We start from the raw sequence: 15,974 nt of genomic DNA, 5'->3' as shown, positions 1-15,974 counted from the left end.
GGTGAGTGAAGGCAGGTGAGGGCATGGTGGGTGAGCAGGGTCCAGAGCCCAGAGCTCTCAGCCACACAGAGGGACAGGAACAGCGACCACTTGGCTCCCCCCAGACTCAGCAAGCTCTGAGCCCTTCCAGGGAGATCCTTCATGGCCATAGTGAACATTTACGTTTCTGTATGCCAAGTCCAGAACAGAAGAGGAAAGAACATGGGCTAAAGGTTCCTGTCAAGTGTATATCAGAACTTTGGTACATCCCATTTCAGCCTGTATTCACCTCACTCTTTCTTGGAGACCTGAATCTCACACCTTCTGCTGCCAGCTTGCCCGATTGTTCAGTCCAGCTGCTATTTCTGCTGCCAGGAACCTGGATCTGGTTTCTGGCTGCAAAGGAGAAGGTGTGAATTGTCAGTCTGGCCACAAGGAAGGCACTGTGCATTTTCACAGCAGGAAAGGATGAGGGGAGAGTTGTACAATAGCATCTCAGCAGATTTAAATACATAGGTAATGCTGGCAAAGGTAAGAGATGTTAGTTCATTCCAGCTAAGGATCTGACCCTGGTGTTGGAACTGTTTTCCTGACATCAGTGTCTTTCATTTTAAAGGCTTTATTTCTGATTTAGATGTCTAGGAGAGATTCAGATCTATAAAGCAATAGTAAAGGATGAGTAAGAAATGTCTAATAATAATAATTCTTAGATAGGGTTTCTAAGTTCTGTTTGTACAAGTTATACTTGTGCGAGTGCTTCTATCTGCTGTAGGTTCTGTTTCTGCCTCCTCCCATTGTTAACCAGAAGAAGACCATATGAGCATGCAGTCAGAACTAGATAAAAATCCTGCCTTTCCTATCTCTGGTCTCTGTGCTGTTCCTGGTTTTGGTACTGAAGGACAAGCCAAGCTACTTGGCACAGCAGCAAAACAGACTCCCTGCATTTGGGGATTTTGCAGAGCTGCTTTGTTTTAAAGGTTTTCTTTTCAATGTGTTGAAAATTTAAATCACAAAAAGTCTGCGTAAGTTATAAATTGTAATGCAGTCTGTTTAGATGTGTCTTGTGATTCATCTCATGTAATCAGAGGTGATGATACACTGAACACTTTTAAATTATTAATTCTCACATCCTTTAGGAGGTATCCCAGGAATTCACAAAGCTGTCATTGTTCACTTCTACTGTACTGTTCGCACACTGACAGTTTTTGGCACTTCAACACATTATTAATGTGTGGCTTGGTTGTTTACTTAGTATTACAAAATTATTTTTCATTATGTAGAGGATACCTGGAAATGATACCCTCTTCCTTCTCCCTGTAATCCACATGAACACTTAAACTTTGTGAACAGCAAAGGTTGTTTCTATAATGAGACAAAGAGAGCAGTTGTTTGCTAATTTGAGATTTTAGCACTTGCTAAAGCATTCCAAAGTGATCATTAGCAGTTGGCTATTTCATTATTTTTAATACTATCTAATAGTTTTTGTGATATAAAATTTGAAGACAGACCACAGTGGCTCCATAATATAAAAAACTAGCAAAAAATTACAACTGAAATAAGATTTACTTATGTTTTGGGTTGATTGTTCTTACAGGTATAGAAGTATATTATTCTTGTTATGTGGTGGAATTGTCCTAAAGAGCACTATAAATCTGTGTTCAGAGTTGAAAATATATAAGATCATTTAGTCTGTCTTCTACATAACTTTCATTTGTGTTTGCTTTACCTTTTGTCCTTAAGGAATTTTTCCCATGGTTTTGTCCTGTGGTCAGCATGAAAATCCCATGATGTGGGGTACTGTGCTGGTTTAGCGTAGCACAGCATTTTTTTCCTGAAATGAGAAAGCCTCTGAAAAAGTCTGGAGTGCTGTGGTGTCTGTGCTTGAGGCTCCTGGTCCTTGGCGTACAAAGGCCAGGATCCGCAGCGCACATCTCGATTCCCTGGACAGGGGTGCAACCTCCAGGGACTCAGGAGCTGCACAAAAGCTGCACAGGGCGAGCAGGCTCACTACGGAGCTGCTCGGGCATCACAAAATGCCAGGAGCTGACGTTCAGGGAGTGCCTGGGACTCAGGGGTGGGTTTAACCCTCCTTGTGAAGTGCAGTAGTTCAGGCCACAAAGAGAAATGTGTCTGAGAATCTTCTAGCACAGAAATATATAAATAAAATTCCCTTCCTTACACTTTATAAAGATAAGAACAATGCAGATGGTGTAGAATTAAGTTAGCATGGAACTCCCTTTTATATAGCTTTGTAAGTCACAGCAGGGCTGAAAACAGACATTTGCATTTCCTTTCTCTGCGGGAAATTATGTCAAGGTACCTGCTAGGGGAAACCTGAGCCATTAACCTGAAAACTTGTTTGGAATAGGAAAAAGTCCTTACATACTTTGTGGAAGCCAAAGAAAACATCTGTTTATTTAAGTTGTGTTTGGCTAGGGTAAAAGCCTGAGATGGTACAGGATTCCTCTCAGCTTGTTAGAAAAGAAAAACAATGGAGTGGTCAGTGCTTTGCTACAGGGTCTGCTAATGCATAAACCCTCAGACTTCTATCAGTCATCCATGAAATCAGTGGGAGAACTGCTCAGCGCTCAGGTGTTGAGTCTTCCAAGCTTGGGTGAGAGCAGAACTGTCCAGGGAGCTTTTAATGCACAGGCAAAGCCTTTTAAGGGAGTGGCAACATTTGAATTTAGGCATCCTGAAGGCATGAGGCTGCTTCTTTGGATTTGAGATGAGGGGAAAGAGAAAAGTAATTTCTGCTTTTGATCAGAGAAACCCTTAAATCCTTTCTAAATCCTTGTGGGGATCTGGCCCATTCTCCTTTATTTTTATTATGTGCTTGATGGCTGTGAAATATTAGAAGGAAATGGGATGTGAGTATATAATGAAGAGTCCATATGTAGCATTACTGTCTTCCTTATGACTCCAGTGGTTGCTGTAATTACCTGTGCTCCATGTTGAGCGCAGCAGGAGTGCGATGGATGAGGCGCTAGCAGAAGAGTTCAGGCACAGGGACAACGCAGTCAGTGCCTACCGAGCTACTACGGACAGTGAAACAAGCGTACCAATGTGGGATGACCCGTGCATCGTCCCCACAGGTCCTCACAGGTGCCTTTCCTAAAGCCCATCGTGTAGGCGTGCAGGAGTGGTACATTAGCATTCCAAACTGCAGGCAGGGGGGAAGTGCTGCCAGTACGTCACAGGAGGACACTCACAGTGTCCTCTTGCAGGTCAGCAGATATTGGCCCCTAAAGTTTCAGTGAGGCCAGAATCTCAGCTCTTGGGATTTGTAGATCTAGGTTGGCAGGGTAGTTTAGGTCTTATATTCTTTGACTGTCTTATTCATTCAGTGATTTAGGATTTTTTTTTTTTTCCCCAGCTGAAATAATTAAATTTTGGTAATCTTTTGCAGTCTTTTCCTTTAGCTGTTCTACAGACATTTGTACTCAAAAATTATCAGCAGCTAAGAATTCCATATTCCTTTGTGGTTGTATGTCCCAAACTGAAAAGCAAGATGCATTCCATTTCCCATCTGTATGGCAGTTGTCTTCTGTTAATTGGGCAGTTTTCCTTATCTCTTCTGCAACCGATCCTCTCTCAGGGGAGACATCTGCTGATAAGGGGCCATTGAGTGTCACTGCAGGACTGATAAGAACTGTAACATCCCATTGGGAGATGCTCTGCCCAGAGGGAGGAGCCAAGCATTCCTACCTGGATATAATCTGGGTTTTTGGGACACCAGACTCAGGCTTTTCCGTTGGATTTCCAGGAGGACTGCAGCCACTCCAATTTGGACTGCTGCCAACACCCTGACCAAAAAGGGTGTCAGGTTGTATTCTGACTCTGTCAGTGGTGTTTCTTTTGTATTATTGCATGTTGGGTTTTTTGTTTGTTTTTTTTTTCCTTTTTCACTTTTCCTAATTGTATTTCTGACTTGGAGTCTCTCACTGGTTTTGTTTTCAAATCAGAACATTGTATAATTTATATTTGGTCAAATCTTATCTTAGTTTACCATTTCAGAGTAATTGGATACTCTACATAGTAAGATAGATGGTAGAATTTTTCTGCTTGGTTCTCCTAAGGTGCAGAAGGAGCCCTTCTGAGCTCTGTAGCTCAACTGATTATGTGTTCAGTACATTACCTATAGCAACATGTAATACCCAATAGCTCTGGCAGGAGCCTGAGGGTGTGGCAAACACAGAAAGGGCAAGAGGCACTTAAAGATATCATAAGCTGTTTAAATCCTAAATCCTTTGGGACATTTTTAGGTTAAAATTTTAAATGGGATAGGTTAGAATTTCAAACAGGAAAGTTATGTTAGAAAAAGCCTACAGCTACCGCAGGTAATATTGGAATAGCTGGTCATTCTCATTACTAATGCTTAAAGAGCATAAATAGGTACAGGTATTTGTGAATTCTTTACAATTGTATTCTAGGCGTTGCTAGGTCCACATATTTTGAATCTGGAAGGTCAGTTAGTGTATTTAACCCATACAGTGGTCTTAAAAGAATGAGATAACAGCATATTAATGTTAGAGTGCATTTTAGTTACATTTCGGCACTAAGTGTGTAGGCAGCCCTCTGTTAGGTACAATGAAAAGCACAAGCCAGCAGCTGAAAGTTGTGTCATTCCCTCCATGTATTAAACAACCTGAACAGGGACTGTGGTTTCTCTGCTGGCCTTGGCATCCAGGCCTTGCAGCTCCCAAGGAAATGAAAAACCTGGCTGCTTGCAGTGTTCCACAGGATTATGTGTGGCTGCCCCAGTCCTGCCCGTGCGCCCTCCACTCCAATATTTTAAATGGTTTGGACTTAGATTCTACTGAATTTAGGTGTTGCTATCTGCAAAACATTGGTTGTGGTTTCCTCAATTTTCTGAAAGAGAAGATCTAAGTAAGTTCTGTAATGAATACAAAACCATTTAGGAGCATTATGTTTTCAGCTGAAAATTTTCACGTGTCAGAAGTTCATAGGTAGTGCCTTTTTTTTTTTGTTTTGTTTTGAAGGCTGTTCATTGTAGGATGACATTTCCTTGGTCTCAAAACAGAAATCTGCTGTTTGCTGTGTACTGTGCTTCTTGCTTTTCAGAGGGTCAGTTTGTCAATGATGTGCTGCAGCTCTGTACAGCTTTAATACTCCTGCCATCCACTGCCATTTCCAACAAAACTGAGTAGGAATGCACAAGAGGCATTACAGGATCTGTGTACCTCCTGCTGATCTTTACCCTCAGGCAGGCTGGTTGTGAGTACTCTACCCTCAGGACTGCTTTGCCGTGTGCCCTACAAGGCATGCAGCAGAGCAGAAGGAAGGCCCTCCTTTGGGCCTGCTGGATAAATAAGAAGTAAGAGGCAGATGTGACTCCAGATGACTCGTTACATCAGCTGTGTGCTCCAGGACGGTGGCACATGGATTAAAGTGGCAGTGTTGGGTGGTACTGTGTAGGCTGGCCCACATCACACCATCTGCAGGAAGCCCTGAGGTGCTGCCCAAGCAGTTCTGGTAGCACAGGGATGTTCTGCAAGTGCCAGGTCCTGTCAGCACTGCTGGAAATGGCAAAAAAACCTAAGACCTTATGACTGTTAAATGGTGCTTCCAAAGGTCTCTTGAAATCATGAGTGTCTTAAGTCTTGAGATGTGAGAGTCCTTGATAGTCTTAGGAGTGCTGCTAACTCTTCCCCACTTGTTGAAAATGTAAAAACTCACAGCTGCCACAGGCAGTCTAGAAAAAGCTGTCAGAAGCACGTGCTGGCTGAGAGCTAGTGTGTAATCTGGATTAGAGTTGTTCAAATGTTCTTGTAAACATCAGTAACCTATTCCCAGCGATCAGTCTTGGCTGGGTGAGTACTACAGAGTTCTGGCACTTTCAGCTTTGTTAGGCATGGTCTTTACACAGTTAGAGGTTCCTCTTTCTTGGAAAACAAATCTTCTACGTCTTCAAAACAAAATCTTCCCAATTTTCAAGGCTGCAGATGCATTCTCCCGAGGAGCAAAACCGACAACAAGCCTATGTAGACATTGTAAAGTCATGACACTTTTATTAAAGACCAGGACAAAAAAAAAGGCAGCTCACTTCACTTTTTTCTCCCATACCTGACAGTGGCTGGGAGTGCAATTTGTATTGAATGTGCTTTCAGAAAGGGTAGACATGCAGGATCCATCCTCCTCTTTTACAGAAGTGGTAGCAGTTCTAGGACTTCATATGGGGGAGGTGGTATCTGACTCATGGAAAAGATGTGTAAGGAACTACTAGGCTCAAAGATTGGGTTTGTGTTTATAGTCTGCTCAGCATTTTGTCACTTGCTGTGTGACTGTATTAAGGGTTATTAAGTGTCTTAGTTTGATGTCATATACACCATCTTCCTAATATGTGTTTGGATTTGGTGTGTTATCTCTGTGGTGGACAATAAGTATGCCTAATCATCTCATCATTTCTATGTAAATGATAAATCACAAGATAAATGGCTTCAACAGTTTCAAGAAAAAGGAAAATACATAATTTATAAAGGAAGTTCTTCTACAGGAGATTATGGAGAGGCATAATACAAAATAAAAAACTTCTCATTTCTGGGTGTGATGTTTTTAAACAGCACTTCTATGATGACTAGATTTTCATATTGATTCAGGGCCCTGTACTACCTGTGCTGGTACCTCACCTGCACTTACTTTTATTTCCCCTCCATATCAGCAAGAGGGAGGGGAGGTGTTTTTGAGGAAAGTACTTGGGACCAAAGGATCTTAAAGAGATGACAGATGTTACCTTTGCTATCATAGGCATTTTCTTTAATGCCTGGAATTAACTGAATGTGAGCTGGCTGTTCAGCCTCTGGGGAACCCCAGTGCCTCCAGAAGTAATCGGCTTGGGCACAGCAGTATGATCCTATAGTGAATTTCTAAGCACAGCCATGGAAATATCACCAGCTTTACCCCTTTGGTTTGGTTCTGCATGCGTGATTGTGAGACTGAGAAAAGCCAGAGTAAACGAAAGTAATCTGAATAACCACACCAGCAAAATTTCCTTTTATTTAACACCCTATTCTTCCATTGTATTTATCAATTCTGTTTTACTCTTCACTTCTTACTAAACCTAAATTGAAAGATCAGAGATAAAAAACACAAAGGGAGGGAAGGATCAAGTAAGTTTTATCTCACTGAAAGGAATGGCAAAAGGTCCCACTGACTTCAATGGCCACATCTCCTTTAGTGCTTTTCTGTGATTCAGAAATGTGCTTTTGAAGCAGATCATCAGCACTTACTGTGCTTTGGCTCACATCCCGTAGTGTTTGCAGAGATAAACTGGGTTCCTTTTGAATTAGACTGAGCTTGAGGATGTACTCCAGAAGCACACCTCACACACTCAAAGGAGCAGTCAGACCATGGGAGGAGAGAAGGGCTAATATAAGTAAAGGTGCTCTCAAATGGATCTAACATGGACATTAAGTTCTGGGTGCGGCTGTTGCATTTTGTAAGTCTGCTACTGCTAGGCCACAGGATTTGCAAATACAGACATGAGCAGTGAATCCAGGATTGCTCTGTGTGGTCTTTGTTTCAAAAGGCACTGTACTTCTTGGAGTGGTAATAGCTTCCTTAAAATGTGTTGACTGATGCAATGTCTTACAGAAATCATGAGTGTTTCAATTGAGATCCAATATGAAATCGAAATTATGAGAAGAAAAGAGATATCTGAAATTAATTTGAAACTGCGATTCATCCCCTGAGTTTAAAAATGGGTTTTCTTGTATGGAATTGTTGTTACAAAGGTACTGTCAATGTGCTGGACTGGTCTAAAGCATACATGTCTTGAAGAAGATGACATTTTTAGGGTGCGCATCTGCAGAACCAACTTATCACCAGGAATTAAATACTGTGTTTAGAGTGAAATAGCTGGGCAGATAGTATTAGCATACTTTCTAGTACTGTGATAGTACCTTGTGAAGCTTCAATGTTTAGTCTTTGATGGGTTTTTCAAAGGAAAATCTGAAAGGAAAAATTGGAAATCTCTTGTGGGAGGGAAAAGGAACACATACCCGGTAGGTGAGTTTGTGCATTATTTTAACTTTGTGTGGTCTTATAGCACATCTTTTTAATTGTGATGACTTTAAAATATATTATTAGTGATCTGAATTAATTAATCTGAAAAATCAAGGGCATAAAAAGACATAGCATGTGTTTGCTCATTAGATATGACAGTAATTCTGCCGGGGAAATTAATATTGATATGTATATTGAAACAGAAATACACTGGAGAGGAAGAGAGGCTGAGCACTGTTCTTTGCCATCATTAATAGTGGCAAAATGATTAATATTGAGTACAACTTCTCATATGCTAAGTGTTTTGTGTCAGTTCCTACCATTTCATTTCCGGGAGACAAATGGTGATTCCAGTAACACTGCTGCAATTCATTTTTTTTTCAGACAAGGACTACCCCATAATTGGGTCAATTTTCCTAGCTACAATTATGCTAAAATATTTTTGTGAAAACTTGGAGACTGTGTTACAGCCTACACAGGTTTTGTGGTGTATGTGAAAGCAGAATATGTCCGTGTACATATTAAGCTTTATGCAAATTTATCCATGTAGTTATCTGGCTCTCTTTGTAGGGTAATCAAATCTGTGTCACTATTGCTACTGTATTCTCTCTGGCAGCAAGCCAGCAGGTCTTGTGTATTTTGGGTAGGGCATTGGGCTTTTGGGCCAAACATATACATTTTTGTTGCTTAACTTTTAACTGTGGGATTTAGAGCTGTGTCAAGATGTATATCTAATTGTATTTCAGAAGCACTTGCAAATCTTTTGACTAGCAGACATTTGTCTTATGTCACTGCAGTTGAGTAAAGCTTTAGTATATTCTGTTTAATGGAAAAATGTTCAATAGTTAAATAGTTAAGAACATGAAGCACAGTGTAAATCGGTGATGTGCTGCTAATCTTGCCTGGTTGCTGTCTATAAGAAGTGCCTCATCTCTACTGGGATTCTCCAGTAGGACAGTAAATGGGACACAACGTGCTGATATGGTTTCCTATCATTCTTGTCAGTTTCTTTGCTCTGTTCCTACTTTGTCTTTCTGAAATATTCAGCAGATATAAGGAATTCCCACTACAAAAGTTCCCATAGTAACATCCCTGAGGAATTGGGAACAAACTGCATGCCAGCAGCAGACTCCTGGTTTAGATGCAGCTGTGCTGACAAGTGCCTTTGGTGGCTCAGTCTCTGGCAACTGGGGATTTCTGTCCCCCTGCCAGCTCTCCCAGAACAGCCCTTCTGTGTGTGGCATCTCTGACAGAAGGGCCTGTTGCTTTAGCTACGCTGCAGTCGCTGCTAGGAATTAAGACTTGAGCAGTGCATGAAGTCTGCAGGATCTGAAGTGCCTTGAAGCAAGAATTACTTTCTTGGTACGTGTGCATTCACTTTTATAACATCCCTGAGTACCACAGGAGACCTGTCTCCAGTAGCCTGCAAAAAAAGTACTATTTTAATAGTGAATTCTGACCTTTCTCCCACGTCAGATGATGGCCTGTGACGCAAAGGAGCAGAGCAGGTAATCAGAGCCACTGCCATTGAAGAAATAGTTTCCTGGGTATCAATAGAATAAAATAGGAAACTAAATAGAAATTAAAAATAGTAGAAAATAAATCAAATATAATTGTGCATATATCTCTCTGTGTAGGCCAAAATAATTGTTGCCTTTCAGGTTTGTTCCAAAGGGTTTAAGAGAAACTTAATACTTACTCTAATGTTCAGTCTTGTGTTTCTCTTGCTGTTGGGCTCTTGGTTTGTTTTGGGTTTTGTTGGTATTTTTTTCTTTATTAAAAGGAGAACCTTTATTGTTTTCCAGTTTCTAGCAAGCAGAGGGCCTTATGTATGTTAAGCACAGAAAAGGTTTTTTGAATCTTGAAATTAAACCCTGTCTATGTTAATCTACTGCTTGAGTCCTGTGTCCAGGATGTTTTTTCTTCTGTTGAAGACAAGAAAGTGTGAAATAAATGGTGGGCTGAAAATTGCTGTTGTGCATGTGAGATTGTTCAGCAGCATAAGCAGCTCCATTACCTGTCTGCTCTTCTCAACAGGTTTGGAGGGGTGTGCTGACTCTCAAAAACAACGTCTGTTGTGGCCACCCTCCAACAGGTTTCTTATTTGTCGTAACTTATGCCAGGGGAACAATAATGGAGTGTTTCCTTTGGGAACAAAGGGGTATTGATTGCTGAGCTGGCTCAAAATCAATTCCAAAGAAGTAGCAGAAGTGCAAAAAAGGGAGCTTTAGTAGAGAAAAAATGTGTGCCTATGAACATGCAAGTGAATGTAAACAGTTTGGTTACCTTCAAAAATCTGCTACATGTGGAGTGTCTGAGCTTTGGGAGAGTTTCAAGGATTTCTGTTTCCCATTCTGTTGATTGCAGGTGTAAAGACCTACATAGCACTGACAGAAGTTATTTCAAAGCAAGTAATGTGCACTCTGCTTAGGTAGTAGTACACTCCTTTTCTAGTGTTTAAATCTCCCCAGATAAGCCTGGAATTAACAGAATAGTATAATATAATTTTTTTACACAACTTGAATTTGGAAGCAAGTACTGGTATGCAGGTACTGACCTGGAAGTCAAGAAAACAGTTTCATTAATGGTGACAACATGATACAATTGCTACCTTTGTTAATGAATGAATGAAATAAACCTTTCATGCAGAGGAGGAGGTATAAATCATTTTGGATAATGGTCCTCAAATGAACACAGGAGTCTGGAACATTTTGTGGAGGTGGTAAAAATTAAGGAGGCATTATATGTGATGCATATCAATCCATCAACGTCTAGTTGTGATAACTGTGTGCATTTGACAACCACTTTTCCAACTGGGTTGAGTGGATGAAGAAAACACAGTGATTAGGAGCCCCACAGCAGAATATGTGTCTGTGCTCTATGAACATGATACCAGTTATCCAGTTCATGTTGGAAATTTAATTGCAAAAAGGTGGACTTCCAGAAAACAATATATATGCAAATCTCTTCAACAGGAGAGAGAAATTTTGTTTGCTTGCTGTGCTGAAATTTTCAGATGTTAGAAGCTGGTAAATGCAAATTGAGCTTTGTTTTTCATTCCAATGCATGCTTATTAATTCGTAGAATTCTCTTTATAGGCTGCTGTATACTTTGTTACTGAAGTGTAGGAGCATATACTGCATTTTGCAGTTCACATATTGTAGACACTTAATTTTAGAATAAGTGCGTAAAGCCAGATGTAGGTACAGTCATGGTGGGTTTGTTGTACAGCACCTTAACCACTTTCCTTAGGCCTGAAAAACAGCTTAGGATTTGGTAAGTTGGCCTGTGGTAACCAGGGCTATTCGTGTCAAAGGAAATGAGAGCAAATGGAGAGAGAAACCTGCCCAGGTGCTGCAGAGCAGTCCCCTGAGGTGTGCTCACAGGGGAGTGCAGCACAAAGGCAGACACATCAAACTGTGGCACAGCTGATGAGCAGGAGGTGCAAAATAGCCAAAGGATAACATTGACCAAAAAAAGACTCAGCTGTCCAGGTAAGCAGTGTGCTCTACAGAACAGCATAGCAGTGAGATAGCAGCCAGAGGCAGGGGGACATCACAGCAGTCATGGACAGGGTTAAGAATACTGATAAGAACTGTAATAATGGGGCTGTGAAACTTCCTGTTTCAGCGGAACTTTATGTTAAATCTTGTAGACCTCATCCAATCATTATGTGCAAAAAATCTCTTACAGAAATATCAAGGTCTAGGTAAGTCTACTTCCACTTCTGAGAGTGGAGTACCTTACACATAGACACTAGTCCATTCCCTTGCACCCTGGTGCTCTAGTTCTGCATCCTTGAGGAGTGCAGATTTCAAATGGACAAAAACGTGGTTGGGTCTGTCTGGCAGAGTTTGGTTTCTTTTCCATAATTTTATTAGTTTCAGTAAAATACAAAAGGAAGAAGGTATTATGCCAGAATAACTGTGTGAGCATAAAGACCAGCTATTCTGCTCTAATTTGAAAAATCTTTTTTTAAAAAAGAAAGGTAAGTAGTGAACTGAGTATTTACAGGGTATATCCTTCTAGGAAGCAATACTGACACAGTTCCAAGACTGCTTGGCACAGGTAACCCTTCAACTGGGAATTATTTTTGACATACATAAGTAGTCTTGACTGTGTGCAAAGTGTGAATGCCTGCACAGTAGTGCAATGCTGAAGGAAGGACTACTTTGGGCGTGATTCCCCCAAATTCCCCCCAAATTTTCTGCTTCCTGGTTACTGCCTGGAGCTCCTTGAATCAGAATGCAGGTCAGAGCAACCAAAAGTTGTTTCAAGTTCTCACGTGCCCCAAAGAGGCTTTCAGACTGCACTGCAATATATGAATCCATGATTGCTTTCAGCTCTGTTTCAAGCACAGCTCTCAAAAAATAAAGCACCTACAACATAATAACTTGTAGTGACATTCTGCTGGGGGATTTACTTCAGCTCGCAGTTACTCAGCTTGAGAAACGAGTACTGGCTGTCTGTGTTTGTATGACATGCTTTGTAAAAGAAAATCTTTGAAGAGGAATTATCAAAGTATAAGTAGACTGCTACTGTGCTGAAAACAGTTTTGGATTCTACTCCGTGCCAGTGGAGGGCCATCATGAAGTGTAAACGGGAGTGTTTTTTCTCTGAAGGTGTATGGCAAACAGAAGCTCTGCTTTCAAAAATGTGTCAAAAGCACCCTGTAAAGCTGGGGTTTGAAAGTGCTTGACCTCAGCTCTGCTGATGCTCTTTAGCAAAATGTTAATGCTCTTCAAGGTAAGGGGAATAGGAGCAGCCCAACGGTGGACTCTTCTGGAGGGTTCTTCACCGCCACGTCCGTAGCTTCCAGTGCTGTGCTACGGAGGGGCCTCCAGAGGAGCGTTTGTCAGCTGGGAGTTCTGAGCCAGCCACAGTTCTCTCCAGGGCTGTAATCACAGGAACCTGGAGCTCACACAGCGCTGTCAGACATGCTTTCTCCCTCTGCAGTGCTGCACAACATCAGAACAGCAGAAGGAGCTTCGATACCTAATTAAGAGTTTCTTCCTTCATGCCTTCATCTTTGGAGTAAGATTTACTGCTTTTCTTTTCCCTTTGGCCCAGGTGTCATTTAAAAAATGTTTTTAAAGTTTCCCAGTGAGTTTTATGGAAATTTCCTCCTGTAAGGATTAGTTTCTTGTCTTTATCTGTCAGTTTAAATAGATTAGACTTTTAAATTTCCAATATTGCCATTTATTTTTAATATGTAAGATACTGTGTGTTGTGAAGGAGAAAACTCCAGATTTTAGTTTACAGAAACACAGAATCCCAAAATATGCTAAGTTGGAAGGGAACCACAAGGATCATAGAGTCCTGCTCCTATTACTTAGTATTTGTTTTATTTCCTGGTAAGCACTGCAGATAATTCTGATGGATCATAGCATATTTCTTTTTTTACTCTATTTCCTATGTTTGAGTTAGAAATACAGTATTTTGCCTTTTGCACAGTTATATTGGAGTTCTCAACTGGATTCTCTTGACTGGATTTTTGAATATAGAGCATTGTCTCTTAATGAAAATAGATTTGAATTGTGTTCTAAAACATTATCATCACTTCCTAGGCAGTATGTAAAATAATGACATGAAATTAATTTGTCTTACTGCAAAAGTGCCTTATTGCAAAACTGGTACAAATGTGAACAAATGTGAAATGAGGGCCTGCTATGATCACAGGATGTATGAACTCTGCAAAGGGCAGACTCTGGGAGCTGGTTGAGAAATTTAAACACACTCTGTGAGTGAGTCACTTGGAGTGTGTTTAAAATAATTCCAGGAAAAGGCTTAAAACTCTAAAATAAAGCCAATGCACCACCACAACAATAAACAAACAAACCCCAATAAAAATAACACCAAAAACAAGCAGCCAAACAAATCCCAGACAGTCAGTGAGGTTTTTTCATTATCCACTGTCAGATCTTTCTGGAAGCTTTCACATAGATTGTGTCATGATAATATCATTGAAGGGACTCTGGATTGTGCTTTTCAAAGGAAGCCTCAGATCTGAATCATCTTACCTGCTTCTGGAGTGCCGTGGTGTAGTTAGACTTTGAGCACCTGGGAAGCATCAATCAAATTGTGACTACTCAAGATTTGTGCAGTCCAGAAAATACTCCAAACATACCCAGCAAGTCTTGCCAGTTTTGTTTCTGCAATAAATTCAGGAAGAATGCTGTATAGTGTTACACACTAGTTGAGAAGCTAACATTCTTCTTGTGAAAAAAAAAAATTGAAGAGGTTACTTTTGTCATAGAGGTAAAAGGTATCTAAGGAAAAAAAAAATACTTCAGAAAGAAAAGAAAAACAAGACTGTAGTCTTTAAACTGTGTGATAGTCTGGGAATGTTAATCTGACTTTGATGAGGCTTTTTGAATTTACTGGAAGAAGGGAAAGTTGTCCTGAGGATGGGGTACTGCCAAGAAAGGTCTTGGGAAACCCACAGTCATTTAGAGTGTGAATCTTGAGGTATATTGGGATAAAACAAAAAAGTCATAGACCATTATAAGGTAATTTATTCGGATGGATTGGAGAAAGTGAATTTTATATGTAAAGTGGGAAAGACATTATTGTTCTTCTATTTTATGTTATGATATTATCCTGAAAATTTACAATGCTTGTTTGGTATCACAGACCTCATTTTGGGGATTGGCAAGGCAAAACCCCAGTTTTAAGAATTTTACTTGTAATAGGGTTTTGAGATACTGCAGCATTGAGGAAGAGAGATGCCAATGTCCCCTTTAATACTGATAGGGAAGAAAGGTATGAAGAGCACTTCAGACCCCGTTATGGATGACTTAGGAAGAAACAGCTGTGTCTGATTACTTAGGATTGGAAAGGAATTATGTTAACTTGAAAACACTATTAATGATAATTAAATTACATTCAAGTTTCTGAAATTAGAGATAACTGAGTTGGAGAAATTAAAGTGACTTTAGGAGGAACTTTAGAAGGGCTAAATAATTATAGCTTTCAAATGCATGAAAAAGGAAGGGGAGGGCTTTTTTTTTTTTACTTGTTTGCAAAATGATACTTGATAAATTGAGACTGGAACAGGTACCTCCTTTATTACTACCTACCCCTAATAATTCTTACTAGAATTAGGTTGGTTTTCAGTGAGTGTGACACTCTCAGATCTTTATATCTGCCTCCTTAAATTTAGCTGAGAGGTAGGAATATGGCCCAGATAACTACAGTGGTAATTATTGTTCATGTCTGTTCATTTACCAGGAACAGTCTCCTTCAAATCTACTTTGTACACCCTGTGTTAACATTTCCTGATTTCTGAGTGGCATGGCATTTTCAAAAAGTTCTTATTTCACTTCATGTTCTGATTTATAAAACTTATGCACGCTACTTTTCTGAAATGAAAGATGATTGTGGTGCCAATGCTAAATGAAATAGCTGTTGTTGAAGAAGCAAATCTAGTTAGGGATTAGAGTCATGAATGCTGTCCGTTCCTGACTCCCTCACCTGCAACTATGAAGGGATAATGCATGGCAAGTGCCACTGAATATTTGAGGTGTCAAGGCCAGCAGCTATCATAGTGACAGCTCAGATTTACAGCTTTAAGTTGCCACAGACACTAAGGTTTATCTCAGAAGAGTGTGGGATGATTGAACTGCTGATGCAGTTGTTTCAATTTTAGATTATTACAGTGGTGATTAGAATTATTTGTATGAAAAATGTGTATTGAAATAGCTAGTAAATTTTATTATTTACAATAGTGATTAAAAACTACTTACATTCTACTTCACATGGACTAAATTTCAGTACACTGAGTTTTAATGGAAGAAAAAAGTTAAGTGCTTGGTTGAAGGGTTTATGTGCTGTGAAGAATGAAATCCCTTGCTAGAACCAGTGCTTTGGAAATCAGATCTGTGTGCCTTGAGCTAAAGCAGGTTTCAGCTTCCTTTTGCTGCTCTGGTGAGCTGCCAGGTGTCCCCCACAGCTGCAGTGCCATGGCCCCA

General features: G+C 40.3%; 1 long non-coding RNA gene across 1 annotated transcript; it reads right to left on the bottom strand.

The window, feature by feature from the left end:
- Window positions 1-207: 207 nt before the first annotated feature.
- LOC128791176 (uncharacterized) lies at window positions 208-3,063 on the bottom strand. The gene is made up of 3 exons (XR_008431998.1): window positions 2,922-3,063; window positions 1,706-1,810; window positions 208-375 (listed from the first exon to the last, which is right to left on the bottom strand). It is a non-coding gene; the product is annotated as an uncharacterized LOC128791176 (long non-coding RNA).
- Window positions 3,064-15,974: the final 12,911 nt, after the last annotated feature.

The sequence above is a fragment of the Vidua chalybeata genome, chromosome 8 (genome assembly GCF_026979565.1).
Source record: "Vidua chalybeata isolate OUT-0048 chromosome 8, bVidCha1 merged haplotype, whole genome shotgun sequence".
Lineage (NCBI taxonomy): Eukaryota > Metazoa > Chordata > Aves > Passeriformes > Viduidae > Vidua > Vidua chalybeata.
This window is presented reverse-complemented; position numbering and strand designations above follow the sequence as displayed.